Below are 6,369 nucleotides of genomic sequence, written 5' to 3' on the forward strand. Positions count from 1 at the left end.
CTGTACGCTGTGTTCCTGTTTTCCTCTGAAACAATAAGCTCTGTTGGAGCAGCCTTTCAACGCCTCTCTCTGTCTCTCGCTAGCAAAGTTGACCCAGACACCAAACTAAAGCTAGTTTTCGGCTACGAGCCCGACACGAACCCGACGTATTAGCCAGAGGTCCCTTTACTACGGTTCGGAGCCGCGGACCTGTTTTATATACGCGCCGAATAGTTTTTTATACGAGATCGCTGCAAAAAGTGCAGCCTTACCTAATGTCCACCTACTGTTACTCATTTATATTAAGATTTAATATAAAATGAGTGTTATAGTCTGACAGCTGCTGGTAAGAATGACCTGCGGTAGCGCTCCTTCCTACACTGTGGTTGTAAAAGTCTACTGCTGAACGAGCTGCTCGGTGCTCGTACAGTCTCACGCAGGGGATGGGAGGTGTTGTCCATGATGGATGTTAGTTTAGACAACATCCTCTCCTCCCCAACCTGCTCGATGTACTCCAGCGGACAGCCCACAATGTCAGTGTTGTCTGAGAACTTCTGGATATGGCAAGTGTCCGTGTTATAACTGAAGTCCGCAGTGTACAACGTGAAGAGGAAAGGGGCGAGCACTGTTCCTTATGGGGCCCCCGTGCTACAGACTACCACCTCAGACACAGTCCCGCAGCCTCACATACTGGGGTCTCCTGGTGAGGTAGTCAATAATCCACGAGGACAGCTGATGGTCCATTCCCACCAATCCCTGCATCTTCTCCCTTAGCACTGAGGGTTGGATTGTATTGAAGGCACTGGTAAAATCAAAAAACATGACTTTCACAGTGCATCTGGCGCTCTCCAGATGAGAGAAGGCCCGATGCAGCAGGTAGGTGACCGCGTCATCCACCCCGATGTTAGGCTGGTAGGCAAACTGCAGCGGGTCTAGATCTCTCCCGACTGGTGGGCGAAAGTGGTGTAGTATGATCCTCTCCATGGTCTTCATCAGGGGTGAAGTCAGGGCAATGAGTCTGAAGTGGTTTGGCTCCTTGGGTTGCGTTGTCTTTGGGACAGGCACCAAACAAGAGGTCTTCCACAGAATAGAGACCCTCTCCAGGCTGAGACTGAGGTTAAAGATAACCTCACAGAGTTGATCTGCACAGTCCCTCAAAAGTCTGGAGCTGATTCCTCTGCCTCCTCAGTTGTGGTCCCAGCTCTGCCAGCGAGAGCTCAAATTGCCCCCCTGACATCCTGAAATATGTCTGTAAGCTTCAGCTCCTGGATCAAACCAGGAAATTCCCCCTGCTGCTGCCTACTCCTCAGAATGAACCAGAATCTGTTTCTTCCTTTGGTTCGTTAGAAACACTAGGACCAGGTTATCATCACTTCCACTCCATTTTTCTTCTCAGTGCATTTTTGAGGATAAATTTCCTCTAACATTGCAATGTTTATAGAGCAGGGGTCTCCTACTCCAGTCCTTGAGGGCCATTGTCCTAAACTTTTCCATGTGTCCCTGTTACAACACACCTGAATAAAATTAGTAGGTCATTAGCAAGATTATAGAACTTGACTGCATGCTGAAGTGGCAACCTCTAACCCTACCTACTCAAGTAATTGGGTGTTTATAAAGTCAGCAAAGAGGCACAGAAAAGAAGATCAGACACCAGCGAGGGAGGATAAGAAAGACAGACGCAACAACATTGTCATCCCCTATGTAGCCGGTGTATCAGAGAAACTCAGGAGAGTTTTCTCCAAGCATGACATCCCAGTTTATTTCAGATCCAGCAACACACTCAGACAAAAACTGGTTCATCACAAAGACAAAACTCCAAAACACAGACTTAACAATGTGGTGTATGCTGTACAGTGCAGCGAGGAATGCCCAGACCTCTACATTGGAGAGACCAAACAGCCACTTCACAAGCGCATGGCACAACATAGAAGAGCCACCTCCACAGGACAAGACTCAGCAGTTCATCTGCATCTAAAGGTCAAAGGTCACTCTTTCGAAGATGCCAATGTTCACATTTTGGACAGAGAGGACAGATGGTTTGAAAGAGGAGTGAAAGAAGCCATCTATGTCCACTGTGAGCGACCATCTTTGAACAGAGGCGGTGGTTTACGACACCAACTGTCTGCCATCTATAATCCAGTTTTGAGATCCTTCCCAGACGCCTTAACGCCCACTCACATCCTGGGCCATCTGACCTCAGGAAATCACATGATAGGGTGGGGCCAGGTTTCACAATGAGCTCACCTGAAACTCTGGCTGATTGGGACCCACACCCGCTTTCACACCTTGGCTCAGGCGATTAGAGGATCATCAGGGGGTCCTTTAGTCCCTCTTTGGGGTGGAAACTCCCACTGTGTTTAAATCTGGGACTCCCCACCATTTGACCTTAGAACTGAAGAAGCTTCTCGGATGAGAGGTGAAACGTCTTCAAGCAACTCAAAGAAGTCCAGATGCTTTTCTTTCTAAGCTCCTTAGACTACGATGACCTGGATGACTGAGAACCTTCACAGACATGTTTGGAAAAATGTACTCCTAACAGTACTTTTATTGCACCATGTTCATTCACTCATGAGCTGCTGTAATATGAATCAAATGGCTGAATTGCCACCTCAGCATGCAGCGAAGTGCTATAGGGTCTTGCTAATGACCTACTAATTTTATCCAGGCTGCAACAGGGACACATGGAAAAGTTTCAGGACAGCGTCCCTCGAGGACTGACGTTTGAGACCCCTGTTTTATCCTTTGAAGTTGTTGTAATACAAGAATGCTGCAGAATACAATGTCAAAAATATGCATGGTGCTACAGCTCTTAGTAAATCTGGCCCTTCATGTTTTCTTAGATGAAATTAATCCAACCAACAGGGGGCAGTAAGGAATTACTTCAGGAAACCAAACTAAACCTATCAAAATAAAAGTCTGCCTATTTGCCCCAAGAGTACCTGGCTGCAGCCACTGGGGAGCGCCATATTGTGACCTCCACAGTAACCGGAAACACGTGACTTCAGTTAAATTGACTTTGACAGCGAAAACTAAATTGCGTTTTTGTTACTATTGATGCTGATGAGAAATAAACATGGTTCTAAGTGTTTTTTAACACTCCGGGTTTGTTAAAAAAAAATCACCATCCCTTCAGCTTGTTCATGGCCAAAAGTGTCCATGTTTTATGTTTTTTGTTTTTTTTTGCTACTTTTCCTGCATGAAGGTTTTTTTCATAAATATAAAATATTCATTACTTTTTACATTTTTAATCCTTCAAACACCTATTTCCTGGTACAATGCACTTGTTTGAAGACAACCTTAAAACTCACCATTTCATATATCAGCAGCGCTACTGGAGATTAATTAAAAGTGTTTTTAGCATGTGCGTCAAAGCTGAGTTTGACTGGGAAATTCAAGGCTCAATAGTGCATCAACAGAAATTCACTGCAGCCTGTGCAATATTTAATGCATCATAATTTTGTTCCAGTCTATCTTGCAAACACATATTTGTGCTGCAATGTCATGCACAAACTGTTGGACCCTTAAGATCAAACCTATGTCATTCTTTTGGTCCATTGCAGTGCGGTAAGCCATCAAACACCCTTATTTGAAAATCAGAATTACATAAAATTGCTTGTTTGGCCAAAAATGGGTAAATGATGTAATTAAAAAAAATACAATTTACATGTGTTGAGTTTAGAATGAAAGCAGTTTTACCTAATTTATATGGTTTAGTACTGTCAATAACAAGGAATTAAAAAAGGTGGTTATAATGGGTTTCAGTTGGCCAAAAACGATAGAGCCAAGAGGAACAACAGGATGTTTAGTGTAGATATTTTTGATGAATTTAAGAAGCTGAAGTTGAAAATTATAAAAGCTGAAAAAAAATCTAGACTCTTGGGAAGTTTCATTACATTTGCACAACACAGCAGAAATGGTCAAAAAAAATGAAGTGAACTGGCCACATATGGCAAACAATGCAACAAAAAAAAAAAAACCCCAACAACACATTAAAAAAAACAAACAGCCGGGGCCTCATCTGCCCATTAAATGTCAAACATCGCATTGACCCGTAGTCCCTGCTCATCAGCACATGCTTTTAAAAAGAGCTCCATGTCCTCTGCAAACTGAAAAACAAAGAGGAGGAAGTCCCTCTACACAAACACACTGCAGATGACAGGCCAGGCAAACACTGATGTGTTTGAATGCCTCCTCATCATGTCAGCCTTGAAGTTTTTTTTAAGAACACTAAGACCACAGTGAGGGCGTTTCATTTTCATGGACTTTCCATAAGCCGCAGTTTCATTTAGCACAGAGGGAGGAGCACATGAATGTTCTACTGAAGATTCAGAAAATGGTTTAGATGCTGGAGACAAGACATCGAGAGGGAGGCGGGGCTCCTCGGAGAGTGCAGAGGGAGGGAGGCGGGGCTCCTCGGAGAGTGCAGCGGGAGGGAGGCGGGGCTCCTCGAAGAGTGCAGCGGGAGGGAGGCGGGGCTCCACGGAGAGTGCAGAGGGAGGGAGGCGGGGCTCCTCGGAGAGTGCAGAGGGAGGGAGGCGGGGCTCCACGGAGAGTGCAGAGGGAGGGAGGCGGGGCTCCTCGGAGAGTGCAGCGGAGAGCAGTCCTGATAGTGGTGGCTGACTTGGCATTGAAGAATGCTGACATGACAATAAATGCCGTGCCATATCCCCACGCCGTATGATGGTCATGTTACAGACAGGGCATTTAAAGTGTCCTGTCGTCCTGCACCAGCATATCATTTTGTCTGTGAGAGAGGAAAACCCCCACATGTAATTTAAATGCAGTTGTATAGAATGCAATCAGTTTATCCAACAATCAGATTGTACATATTAAGAAAAACATCCAAGCCATCCTCAACAATGAAAGCAAAATGGTTTGGATCACAAGAGCTGTCAAGAAATGTGGTGAACAGGAAATAAAAATATTTTTAATAAAAACACACTTTATTCTCTTGCTGATGCACTGAACTGTACAATGTGAAAAGCAACTTGTAAGTCAACAGAGAGACTGCAGAAGTGATGAAAAGAAGTGCATATTTATTACTTTAACTATGAGGTATATTTAATACCAACATACCTTTAAAGGCAAAGCATTTTTAATGTGTCCATTTATAAGCTCCTCAATCTTTGCCCTGACAGCAGGGCTGAGAGTGGGCACAGAGGGCAGTGAAACAGGCAACACGTGGTGCATTCCTGCAATTCTGGCTTGGAGGCAGAACTCCAAATTGATATGTGCATCTAAAACACAGAAAAGTACACACATTCCTTACTAAGGTTTAGATTCCTCTGTTTAAAAATACTCGAGTAAAAGTAGAAGTATTCACTCAACTTTTTACTCAAGTGGAAGTAAGAAGTACAGGCTTTTGTACTTTAAGTACAAAAATTCAAAGTAATCTTGCTTCCGCAGCGCGTGCGCGGGGGGGGGGATAATGTAATGACCCTGATTTGAAAATGTCGGGAGTACAAAGTGCAGATACTTGTGCTAAAATGCAAGAAGTAGAAGTATAAAGTAGGCACAAAAAAGTACAGCGGTAAAGTACAGATACCAGAAAATTCTACTTAAGTAATGAAGTATTTGTACTTCGTTACTTTCCGTCTCTGAAGCCAACAAAAAAAATCATATTCTAATGCAAAATGTGTATTTTTTGTCTTGTCGCCCACAGACGCCCTTAATCCAGCTCTCTTACTTTAACCAGGGCCAGTAAACAGACACATCTGTGTTTCTCTGCGAAGCACGATAAAAAAAACACAATTTAACAATGAGTGTCGTTGTAACGCAAACAGAGTGGCAACATGATTAGTGTAAGCAAACTAGATGATTCCTAGAATTATGAAATTACTTTTTTTTTTTTTTTTTGTGTCCCGTTTGGATCTTTAGCCATCAGAATTGTTGTCTTAAGGCCAAGAAAGATGCCAAGCGGATTTATTTTACCAAGTGGATCATCATGGCCTTGCCATATTGGTCCATTTGATTGACCTTTATTATAATTATGAATTTATTTTATTTTCGGTTGCTACAAACGGGACAGACATGACTGGGGGATAGGACAGGGAGAAAGAATGAAAGAAAGAGAGGGAGAGAAAGAAAACCAAAGGGGAGAAGAGACGGTGAGAAGGGGGGGAAGAAAGGAAAAAACAAACAAACAAACAAACAAAACACCTGGATCACCTGTATGGAGAAAAAAAACAGAAGAGAAAGCAAACAACAAAGAGCAACATAATAAAAACAGCACCATCACAATAAACTAGCTAGCAGTAGATAACAGTAGATACTAAATAATAAACGATATTGTGCAGCACGCAAGATAGACAGCGCACAATGTGCTTTGAGGCAGCAGCCAAGAAAGGTGTAGTCCGCGTCTGTGAACACCCGTGTGTACACCTGTGTGCA

The sequence above is a fragment of the Perissodus microlepis genome, chromosome 5 (assembly GCF_051167445.1).
Source record: "Perissodus microlepis isolate ML-2025 ecotype Zambia chromosome 5, ASM5116744v1, whole genome shotgun sequence".
Classification (NCBI taxonomy): domain Eukaryota; kingdom Metazoa; phylum Chordata; class Actinopteri; order Cichliformes; family Cichlidae; genus Perissodus; species Perissodus microlepis.